The following is a 13107-nucleotide window of genomic DNA, read 5'->3' on the forward strand; positions in this document are numbered from 1 at the left end:
AACTTAGATGCCTTCTTTTTCAAATAAAGATAGCTAGAGAACGAAGAAAATTGATAATAGGAGTAAATTAGAATGTTGCTTAAAATTGCATGCTGAATCACGAAAGAAAAAATTTGGGTTCAGTATCCCTTTAATTTGTCATCAGTTGTTTTAAGTGACTCACAGGTTCGCTTGCTATCTAAAGGACTAAATTTTGTACCATTTTCTCATTTTAATTTATTCGAAACAATTTTAGATGTGAATAAATTTGTTCGTAAAATCACATTGAAAAAAACATTTTTTTGGAATGGGTGAGGAGATGGCACAAATAACAACAGAGGTAGATCCAGGGAGTGAAAGAAATGAAATACTGTCTTTTTCTGACTGGTGTTCAGTACAGGACTTACAACAACTTGCAAATGAGAGCACAAAAGAAGGCTCAGATTTAATACAAGATAAATATATTAAACACAACCAAATAAAGAAACAAAGTAATTTTCATCCTGTTCATACAAGATCTAAGGTACGGGATGTTTTTCAAAAAACAGTTGAGGAAAAACTGAGAAATCTTGATGAAAATTTGAATTACATTTAAAGAAAAACAGGCTTTAAAAATATTAACTGATAATGATGAAATCGTGATCAGGCCCTCAGATAAGGGAGGAAACGTGATCATTTTAAATAAAACTGACTACATCACAGAAACGAAAAAACAGTTAAATGACACAGAGGTATATACTAAATTAAAATCAAATCCCACACAACAATACAAGAATGAAATTAATGTCATTAACCAGACGATTAAAGATACACTTAAACCTTTATTTCCAGTTATTCCTATTTTTCATTATTTTCCAAAAATACAAAAAAGACCCTTTACATCCCTTTGGCCGCCCCATTATCGCAGGGATTGGTTCTCTTAACGAACATTTATCTGATCTTATTGACACATTCCTTTAACCATTGGTAAAAAAATCTTCCCAGTTAAATACAAGATGCAACTTATTTGTTATGCAAATTAAAGACAATAAAATGGGAACCATCTTATAGATTTTTGGTTGTAGATGTAGACTTCCTCTACACATGCATTCAACATTTAAAAGGAATTACAGCTTTAGAATTCTTTCTTGACAATTACAGTGACTATGAGTCAGCTACTAAGCAATTTCTCATAAGAGCCATAGATTATCTCCTGACTCCCATCTATTTTATGTTTGGCAACAAGTTCTTTCTCCATAGACGTGGAACAGCTATGGGGGCATAATTTGTCCTCCTACGTCAACCTGTTCATGGGTTGGTGGAAGCTGTTCCACGTCTTTGGAGAAAGAAATCCCTTCAGAGATGGCATTAAGTATTTTTTTAGATACATAGATGATCTGTTCTTTATTTTTGATGGTAACAGTGAGAAAGCAGATTTATTCTGTGGTGATCTTAATAACAATCAATGTGACATTAAACTTGTAGGAGAGCACAATCCTAACATTATTAACTTTCTAGATTTGACCATTTTTGTAAGTGAGAATAGTAAAACCATTGACACTACATTATATAGAAAGCCCACGGTAGGGAACACAATCTCGAAATTTAAGTCATGCCACCCCAGACATGTTGTGAGAGGTATTCCAAAAGGAGAGTTCATTAGAGCTAAAAGAAATTGCTCTACACATGAAGAGTACATTAAACAAACAGAAATAATCACAGACAGATTAAAAGAAAGAGGATATGAACACACTATTTTAAATAAAGCTAAAGAAAGTGTAGAGGGGATGACCAGGAAGCAACTACTAACTTATAAACAAACTACTAATACTAACAAACATCAAAAGGTGAAATGTATCACTACTTACAGTAAAGAATATAAACCAATATGTAATATAATCAGGGAAACTGTCCCCATTTTACATTCTGATACTGTGATAAAACAAATAATACAAGATGGTTTTGATTTTGTTCCCAAAAAAGCAAAACTCTAGCTAATTACTTGTCTCCCTCAGAATTACCACATAATACCAGTACTACATGGCTTAAAGGCAGAAAGGGCTTTTACAAGTGTAGAAGAAATGCATGTAAGACATGCAAACGTGATTGAAGGTGAGACATTTAAATCAAGTATAACAGATTGCCAACATAACATCAAATATTTTATTAACAGTTCCACCACCAATGTGGTCTATCTACTCACATGCCAACTTTGCCAGAAACAGTATGTTGGCAAAACAAAGAGACCTATCAAGGATATATTTTTGGAACACCTAAGGTCTATAGAAGACCCAGAGTCAGACACTCCTATATCCAGGCACTTTAAAACACTACACAACTTAGATACCTCTTTGCTTAGTTTGCAGGGCATTGACCATATTCCATTATGGAAAAGAGGAGGCAACAGAGAGAGTAAATTGAACAAAGGGAGGTTTATTGGATTTTTTTCCCTAAAAACCTCTAGCCCTCTAGGAATCAACATGAGAAGGGACCTAGACCTCTTTGCGTAATCTTTTAACAGTTTCCTAATGTACTATGTTAATTCTAGCAACTTTATGAACTTAATGCATCTATTTAATCATGTTTTCACTAAATAATATGTATTTTCATATAATGTACAGGAATTACCAATGACTCTGAGTATATTGAGAAGGTTAAAATTATTCTTAAAAACATTATGTTTAGTTCTTATTTGGTGTAGAAGGTGATATTAATAAGTATGCCGAAAAGGTTAAAATCATATTGGATATTATGTTTGGTTTTTATCATCTTTGAATTTACATAGTTTATCAGTATAAGATTTTCTCTTAAATTGGCTCTTTTTGAGCTATATATGTTTTCTTTAAAAATTTACGATTACTTAAAAAACATTAATAATTATTTACAGAAAACTAACCATTATTATGATTTGCAAAGAGGTTGAATATTATTAAGATACATGTATCTGTATCTTTAAGAATTAGGATATAAAAGACATAGCAATCTAGTCACCGGTATGCAGTGACCAAGTGCGCATGCGCACGAAACGTGTCTGCGTTAGACTCTGATCGCACAACCTTGTTTGATTTTATTGTGTGCTGAACCCCTTATGCTTTTAAATTGAGGAAATAAACTTTGAGAATTTTTATTGTTGCTGTGAACTTTCATTTGCCAGTTACAGTGCTCACTATTGCTTGGATTTCTATTTCACTAGTTGTTAAATGTCGCATTTAGCGAGGTCGAGCAGACATGATTCGCTGTCCGCTCGACTATTAATAAATCTACCCCATAATCCATTCTAAATATGGTATATGCAGCAAAGGCAAGCGGACAACTTTTCAAATAGAGAAGTTTGTCCACTCACCTTTTGGTACATGGAGCCCTATGCCTCATGTGTGCTAACGCCAAGCAAATGATAAAACTGTAAAAAAAAAAAACCAGTAACATTACTGATCTGTGAGTGCAAACCAGTTTTGTCAGAGGTGGTGAGAATACAACGGGTCCAAGATGGTAGCACCCAGGATAAACAGGCGGGACTTCAGCATATGGCACATTTATGGCTAGAGTACGAGTGGCGCGTTATCTGTTGCACACAAGAGAAAAGGGGTTTATCACAGCTGTTTGCGCACATCAGGTTTTCCCAAAAAATAGTTCACCAAAAATCGTATTTTATCAAAATTGAAAAATATGTGAATTACACAGGGACAAATCATATTAACCATGCACAGTGTAAATCGCTGGACTGGATGTGCAAAAATCACTTTGAAATTTGTACAAAATACAAAGCATAATTGTTGCTTTTTGTAAAATGGGATGAACATGGGCGTTCCAAGGGTGTTTTTGAAATTGTCTCTCTAATCCCAGCATAATTCTGTAAAGATTTTCATACTACAGATCCCACAGTTTTTTCTCACAAACTAAAAAGTGGTGAGCTTTTCTCAAAATACTTCTAATCCTTATAGACAAGCACATGCTTAAGAAAATATAGGCGATTGTACACAGGAAGCAGCGTAATGTTATTTATATTGGCTGCAGGATTTAATTTTTAAAGTGCGTCCCCTGCTTACTGCTAACCGCTCCACAGTAGCAAAGTTTCCCTTTCCAGCGAGCTCCGTTACTTTTAATAGGAGACATCTCGCCAGGGTCGGCGATAAAAATCATGTGGGATCAGGTGAAGTTTATATCATCAGGGCCTTAGAAAGAACAAATGCAAATTAACATTTTATTACATATCTCTCATTTTGTTTGTGACTTTGACAATTCCTAGAAACTCAGAAATGTACTGTCTGTTGCATGATACGATTCATAACAATATCGGCTTTACCATTACCTGCATTAATTTTTCAATCAGAAGTGCCAAAATATTCAGAACAATACAATATAGCAAATTCTGTAATATACAATACACATCATATAATGCTTATGAAATCGCTTGACAATAGCTCTCACAAATGAAATGATGTTATTTATATAAGGCATTACAGTTCTGCAAATATGAAAGATAAACATTTTAAAGAAAAGCGGACATCTTATAAAACAAGTAAATCTCAAAATAATGTATATATTATCTTTAAAAGGATTTGCAGTCTCACTGTTATGTTGCAACCTTGTTTGATTTAAAAACATGCAGATAAGGATTGCTGCACAATGGTTCATTTTAATATAAAATCTTTAGTGTAGTAAAACTACTTTGCAAAATACATTTATTATTTATTTTGCCCCCTTTTTATGTAATATAAATCTGAAAGCTGTGGATTTTTTTAAATTCTCATAACTATAAATGCACATTGCAGGTGCCTCAAGGCTAGCTCTGCTACATATATGTTCATTATTGGCCTTAGCAGATAACAACTGTAAGACATTGCATAGTTTGCTAATATAATCACTGTGGCAACTCCATTAACAGGAACAAAAATGATAAAAGGATCCGCTCAAAAAAAAGGTAAATTTATTAGCAATTTCACTTAGTTAAAAAGCATTAAAAGGACGGTCAACTCAAAATTTTAATTGCTTAGAAAGATAGATATTTCCTTTATTACCCCTTCCCCGGTTTTGCATAACCAATACTTTCATATTAATACACTTTTTACCTCTATGATTACCTTGTATCTAAGTCTCTTTTGACACCCCCTGATCACAACATTCTATTTATTATCTTCTGACTTGCATTTTAGCAGTGTTGAGCAGAGCCAACGGGCATGAGCACATTGTTATCTATATGGCCCACATTACCAATCATTCTTCTGTTGTGAAAAGCAAATAAAAAAGCATGTGATACGAGGCTGTCTTTAGAGGCTTAGAAACAGGCAGAAATGTTGAGGTTTAAATGTTATAAAGTATATTAATATAACAATGTTGGTTGTGAAAAGCTGGGGACTGGGTAGTAAAGGTGTTCTCTAACTTTTTAAACAATAACAATTTTAGTGTTGACTGTCCCTTTAATAGAGGGTTCATTCATTCAAAGCACAGGGATGCAAGAGAAACAGTCTTATGCGTCCCAGCATTCCCTGCTGTAATCATAGACTGCGTAAACATATTGGGGCCCATTTATCAAGCTCCGGATGGAGCTTGAGAGCCCGTGTTTCTGGCGAGCCTGCAGGCTCGCCAGAAACAGCAGTTATGAAGCAGCGGTCTAAAGACCCTGCTCCATAACCCTGTCCCGTCTGCTCTGAGTAAGCGGACAGACATCGCCAAAAATCAACCTGATCGAGTACGATCGGGTTGAATGACGACCCCCTGCTGGCAGCCGATTGGCCGCGAATCTGCAGGGGGCTGTGCTGCACCAGCAGCTCACAAGAGCAACTGGTGTAATGCTGAATATGGAGAGCGTATTGCTCTCCGCATTCAGTGAGGTCTGGCGGACCTGATCCGCACTGTTGGATCAGGTCCGCCAGACCTTTGATAAATATCCCCCATTGGCTCTTCTAAATAAGGCAACTGGTTAGTAGAACTATTGAAAAACAATTGCAGCAAATGAGGTTCAATTTTGTTTTAAAATATTTATACTTGGCTGACATTTTCGTCTATAGCAAGAAAACAGAAATTTATTGTAACTTCAAGCTATTTAGCGTCCCTTTAAAGGGACAGTAAAGTCAAAATTCAACTTTCATGATTCAGATAGAGCATGCAATTTTAAATAACTTTCCAATTTACTTCCATTATCTATTTTGCTTAGTTCTCCTGGTATCCTTTGTTAAATAGTTATCCTAAGTAATCTCTGAAGCATGCAAATTAGAATGCTTAAAACAATGTTATAGATAGTTACAAACTCTGCTGTCATAGTGTCTGTAGCATTATATGGCAGCAGTGATGTATAACATTGCTATAAACATTGTTGCAAACACTGATGTTAGATGGCTAAAGACACATGCACGCTCCTGAGCTCACCTATGGTTACTCTTTAACAAAGGATATAAAGAAAACTAAGCAAACTGGAAAGTTGTTTAAAATGCCATGCTCTATCCAATCAATATACTTTTAATATTGACTTTACTATCCCTTTAAATAGGTAGCAAATTAAAATTATTATGTTAATTGTTTAGCACAGAAAAAGGGTTATATTAACCCCTTAACAACGCGTGTCGTACAGGGTACGTCGCACACAACCTGGTCTTGAAAGACCAGCGACGTACCCTGTACGACATTAGGGGTTTAAAGCGGCTGGAAGCGATCCTGCTCGCTTCCAGCCGCTTTTCGGTTATTGCAGTGATGCCTCGATATCAAGGCATCCTGCAATAACACCCCTTGGCCATCCGATGCAGAGAGAGCCACTCTGTGGCCCTCTCTGCACCGGACATCGATGGCCGGTATCGTTGGTGGGTGGGAGCCTGTGTGGGAGGCGGGTGGCGGACATCGATGATGATCGGTGATGTGGAGGGGGGCGGGATCGTGGGCGGGGATGTCCGGGGGCGCGCACGGACGCGCGTGCACGGGGAGGGAGCGGGTGGGAACCGCTACACTAGAGAAAAAGTTGGTGTTAAATTTTTTTAAAAAAAGGAATAAAAATTAAAAAAAAAAAGATCAGGCAGGTGGTGGGGGTTGGTCTGTGGGGGGGAAGCTACACTACAGAAACAAAACAAAAAAAAAAAAAACTACTTTTTTTTTGCAAACTGGGTACTGGCAGACAGCTGCCAGTACCCAAGATGGCCCCCAATAAGGCAGATGGGGAGGGTTAGAGAGCTGTTTTGGGGGGGGATCTGGGAGGTTGGGGGCTAAGGGGGGATGCTACACCACAGCATATGTAAATATGCTAAACAAAATATATATATTTTTTTAAAAGAAAACTTTTATTTTAGTACTGGCAGACTTTCTGCCAGTACTTAAGATGGCGGGGACAATTGTGGGGTGGGGGAGGGAAGGGAGCTGTTTGGGAGGGATCAAGTGGTCTGATGTGTCAGGTGGGAGGCTGATCTCTACACTAAAGCTAAAATTAACCCTGCAAGCTCCCTACAAACTACCTAATTAACCCCTTCACTGCTAGCCATAATACACGTGTGATGCACAGCAGCATTTAGCGGCCTTCTAATTACCAGAAAGCAACGCCAAAGTCATATATGTCTGCTATTTCTGAACAAAGGGGATCCCAGAGAAGCATTTACAACCATTTGTGCCATAATTGCACAAGCTGTTCGTAAATAATTTCAGTGAGAAACCTAAAATTGCGAAAAAATGTAAGTTTTTTTTAAATTTGATCGCATTTGGCGGTAAAATGGTGTCATTAAATATACCAAAATGGGCCTAGATCAATACTTTGGGTTGTCTACTAGACTACACTTAAGCTAAAATTAACTCTACAAGCTCCCTACATGCTCCCTAATTCACCCCTTCACTGCTGGGCATAAAACACGTGTGGTGCGCAGTGGCATTTAGCAGCCTTCTAATTACCAAAAAGCAATGCCAAAGCCATATAAGTCTGCTATTTCTGAACAAAGGGGATCCCAGTAAACAATTTTTTTTATTTGATCGCATTTGGCGGTGAAATGGTGGCATGAAAGATACCAAAATGGGCCTAGATCAATACTTTGGGATGTCTTCTAAAAAAATATATATACATGTCAAGGGATATTCAGGTGTTCCTGACAGATATCAGGGTTCCAATGTAACTAGCGCTAATTTTGAAAAAAAGTGGTTTTGAAATAGCAAAGTGCTTCTTGTATTTATTTCCCTATAACTTGCAAAAAAAGCAAAGAACATGTTAACATTTGGTATTTCTAAACTCAGGACAAAATTTGAAACTATTTAGCATGGTTGTTTTTTGGTGGTTGTAGATGTGTAACAGATTTTGGGGGTCAAAGTTAGAAAAAGTGTGTTTTTTTCCATTTTTTCCTCATATTTTAAAATATTTTTAATAATAAATTATAAGATATGATGAAAATAATGGTATCTTTAGAAAGTCCATTTAGTGGCGAGAAAAACGGTATCTAATATGTGTGGGTACAGTAAATGAGTAAGAGGAAAATTACAGCTAAACACAAACACCGCAGAAATGTAAAAATAGCCCTGGTCCTTAAGGGAAAGAAATTGAAAAATGGCCTTGGTCCTTAAGGGGTTAAAGCTATTTTTCATTTTAACGCTAGCAGGAAGAGCATGTCCATGTACAATGGAGCCTTAGGGACTATTTCCTAATTGGCTGGTAAAGCAGTAGTTCCACTGCTTCATTGGTGGACAGTGGAATGGCTCACAAAGACATCAATTTTTTTCTCTTTCAATATATGAATATTTTATAAAAACTGCAATAGATTTTAAAAATGTCCTTTAAAATCTAACAAGGAAAAAAACATTGTCTTGTAAAGGCATGCGTAAATCATTTGTTCCTCTTACTCCTCCCATATCACTTTCACTGACTTTATCAACTTCTTTGGGATATTAAAAGCAAGCCTCAGAAAATCCACTTGTTAATATATATATATGCTGTATATATAAATTATTTGAATACTGGGTTTTTAGAGGAAAAGAAAACAAAACCATTTTTTGCTAGTCAACTTTCTTTAAAGTATGACAAGGCCGCACAAAATTTCAAAATACATAAATCTCAGATTTATTGAATGAGAGTACATTATCCAATCACCATAAAAACCACAGTAATATGTGTGTCAAGAGTAAAATAACACTTTAGCGGAGAAACGAAACATACAGACAATACATTTCAGCAACCTACTAATCAAAGAGGCTCTTAGTGTGACGTGCACGCCTCTGACAGTCATTTAGTTGTGTCCATAAACGCACAAATGTTCCTAAATTACAAAGGAGCACATAGTGCAATTGCACGCTCCTAATGACTATAGACCTTCAATGCGGCTAATTACACCACACCTGAGCGGGGGGGAGTTATTTCTTAAACAAACATATTCAATTTTGTAACACCTTCAGAAAAAAACTCCTTTGTGCAATACATCATACTGTTCATCGATACAATGTTGCCAGTGCTATAGAACCAACACTCTAGCCAACATGCATTTACTTGTCACTGGAATTCTCCTTGACGTCTCATTGTATGTATTGATGTAACCTGAGGGTAAGGTGTATTTCATCGTATGCGATCCCATCAACAACACAGCTCCTGGTGTCAGCGTATGCCGCAGCTGTCCATTCCACAAAAGTCACACTCCAGTGTTAGGAAAGTCCTTCTAGATTAAAGTCATTCCGTGACCACCCAATGTGTAAGACACTTTCAAAGTATGCTGGTTAGATGACGCGTTTCGCCCCTCCCACTAAGGGGTTTGGCCAGGGTTTCGTCAGATCTGGAACAGATAGCTGCGGCATACGCGGACACCAAGAGCTGTGTTGTTGAGGGGATCGGATAAGCTGAAATACATCTTACCCTCAGGTTACATCGATACATTCAAGGAGCCGTCAAGGAGAATCCCAGTGGCAAGTAAATGCATGTTGACTAGAGTGTTGGTTCTATAGCACTGGCAACATTGTATCGATGAACAGTACGTTGTGTTGCACAACGGAGGTTGTTTCCGAAGGTCTTACAAAACGGAATATGTTTGCTTAAGAAATAACTCCCCCCCCACTTAGCTGCGTGGTGTAATTAGCCGCAACGAAGGTCTATAGTCATTAGGAGCATGCAGTTGCACTATGTGCTCCTTTGTAATTTAGGAACATTTGGGCATTTATGGACATAACTGAATGACTGTCAGAGGCGTGCACATCGCACTAAGAGCCTCTTTGATTAGTAGGTTGCTGAAATTTATTGTCTGTATGTTCCTATTCTCCGCTAAAGAGTTATTTTACTCTTGACACACATATTACTGTGGTTTTTATGGTGATTGGATAATGTACTCTCATTCAATAAATCTGAGATTTATGTATTTTGACATTTTGTGCGGCCTTGTCATTCTTTAGCAGTATAAGATTTTTTTACTGCTCTTTCTGCCTTCTTTATTAGACAATACTATTTTGACTGCCAGCACATAGATTCTAATGACTCTGTATATGCGGTTTTAGTAATGCCACATCTTAACCTTTTTTCTTTAAAGTATGCTGTAGGGGTTATATTATGTGCGGATTCCTTTTAGTTAACAAACAAATTAATATTGCAAAGCAGGGGTGTAACTACTGGGGTGTAAGAGGTCTCAGATGAGACCAAGCCCACACCTGTGAAGAGCCCATATAACTATGAAATCAGTAGTGGCGCCACTACAGGGGCAATCTGCTAGGGCCCAGAATTCCCCTGCATCTAATTTGACCCCTCATTGTGCCTCCTTGTGAAAAAAGGCTCACAGTTTCAGGAAATGGTATAGATTTCCCTTCTCAATATGGTGTCAGGGTTTCCAAGAAGGTTCAGACAAAAAAAAACAGACAGAAAAAGGTAGGTATTGAAATAAGGGGGCACCACAACATTTGCCCGGGGGCCCAGTGTGATCTAGTTACGCTTCTATCACAAAGGGTTCTAAATCATAAGATCTGAGCAACAAATGACTTGTGTTGTCAAATACATACCAAACAGAAAGCCTTGCTTAACTGGTGCACCATGAGGTATCACTGTATTCCAAGTAAATAGGTGCATTTTATGGGTGTGGAAAGATGTTTTGCAATTTTGGTTTTGGCCCTAAAAATGTAGGTTCAGAAAACATATTAATTATCTAGGGTGTGCCTGTCTAGCGTTTGGGTGTTGATATCTCTTGAGTGACTGTTGTTCATAGTAATCTTGATTTCACTTAATTGGTCATAGAAACTGACAGATTTTACTTTGATTTTGCTAATAGTCTGAACAATAGAGGCACTTTCCTCTACTAATTAAGACAAAAGAGTATACTCCCTACCCACCTATATGTACAAAAAAAACAGCGCATAGTAAACAAACTGTTTTGCTGACCTCACAAGCAGATAATATTAACAATAATACAGAATGTCAAGTAAATTAACTTGTCAGTAAGAATCAGTTTAGATCAAGCTGACACATAGATGGAAATGTCCTACATTAACAGAAAATAGAATGCCATTCTCAGCTCATTCATAAATTTTCCATTAAATATTATATATATAATGAAAGCAAATATATAATTCAATTACATTTTTACTAAATGTTTTTATTGCACATTAGACTATAAGCAAGCCTCTGAAAATATTTTAAAATACCATGGTATAGTAGTATGAACTAGACCAGTGCATTCAGCATTCGTTTGTATGAATGAATGAATGCCGAATATGGTCTCAGGTAGCAGTATTTGGTTCTTTTTGGAGCTGGATTTATTCATTTAATAGGGCAACACACAAAGATCTGGATTTTGACAGATCTTTGTATGTTTCACTACTATACAAATAAATCCGGCTCTGAAATGACCTGAATATTGCTACCCTTGGCCATATTTTGTATAAACGAATGCCAAATGCACAGGTCTAGTATGAAGTGGTACCCTGTAATCAGACTACCATTATAAACCATTAAAAAACAGAATTTATGTTTACCTGATAAATTTCTTTCTCCTACGGTGTGTCCGGTCCACGGCTTCATCCTTACTTGTGGGATATTCTCTTCCCCTACAGGAAATGGCAAAGAGAGCACACAGCAAAAGCTGTCCATATAGCCCCCCTCTGGCTCCGCCCCCCAGTCATTCGAACGACGGTTAGGAGAAAAATATAGGGTGCCGTGGTGACTGTAGTGTACAGAAATAAAAATTTTTAAACCTGACTAAAAGCCAGGGCGGGCCGTGGACCGGACACACCGTAGGAGAAAGAAATTTATCAGGTAAACATAAATTCTGTTTTCTCCTACATTGGTGTGTCCGGTCCACGGCTTCATCCTTACTTGTGGGAACCAATACCAAAGCTTTAGGACACGGCTGAAGGGAGGGAACAAGTCAGGTAACCTAAATGGAAGGCACCACAGCTTGCAAAACCTTTCTCCCAAAAACAGCCTCCGAAGAAGCATAAGTATCGAATTTGTAAAATTTGACAAAAGTATGCAGAGAAGACCAAGTCGCTGCCTTACAGATCTGTTCAACAGAAGCCTCGTTCTTGAAGGCCCATGTGGAAGCCACAGCTCTAGTAGAGTGAGCTGTAATTCGTTCAGGAGGCTGCCGTCCGGCAGTCTCATAAGCCAATCGGATGATGCTTTTCAACCAAAAGGAAAGAGAGGTAGCAGTAGCTTTCTGCCCTCTCCTCTTACCAGAATAAACGACAAACAAGGATGATGTCTGTCTGAAATCCTTTGTTGCTTCTAAATAGAATTTTAAAGCACGGACCACATCTAGGTTGTGTAACAAACGTTCCTTCTTTGAAACTGGATTCGGACACAGAGAAGGAACAACTATTTCCTGGTTAATATTCCTGTTGGAAACCACTTTTGGAAAAAAAAACAGGCTTGGTACGTAAAACTACCTTATCTGTATGGAATACCAGATAGGGAGAAGTACACTGCAAAGCAGATAATTCAGAAACTCTTCTAGCAGAAGAAATAGCAACCAAAAACAGAACTTTCCAAGATAGTAACTTAATATCTATGGAATGTAAGGGTTCAAACGGAACCCCTTGAAGAACTGAAAGAACTAAGTTTAGACTCCATGGAGGAGTTATAGGTCTGTAGACAGGCTTGATTCTGACTAACGCCTGTACAAACGCCTGTACATCTGGCACGGCTGCCAGACGTTTGTGCAACAAAACAGATAGAGCAGATATCTGTCCTTTTAAAGAACTAGCTGACAAACCTTTATCCAAACCCTC

Source organism: Bombina bombina, chromosome 7, assembly GCF_027579735.1.
Source record: "Bombina bombina isolate aBomBom1 chromosome 7, aBomBom1.pri, whole genome shotgun sequence".
Classification (NCBI taxonomy): Eukaryota; Metazoa; Chordata; class Amphibia; order Anura; family Bombinatoridae; genus Bombina; species Bombina bombina.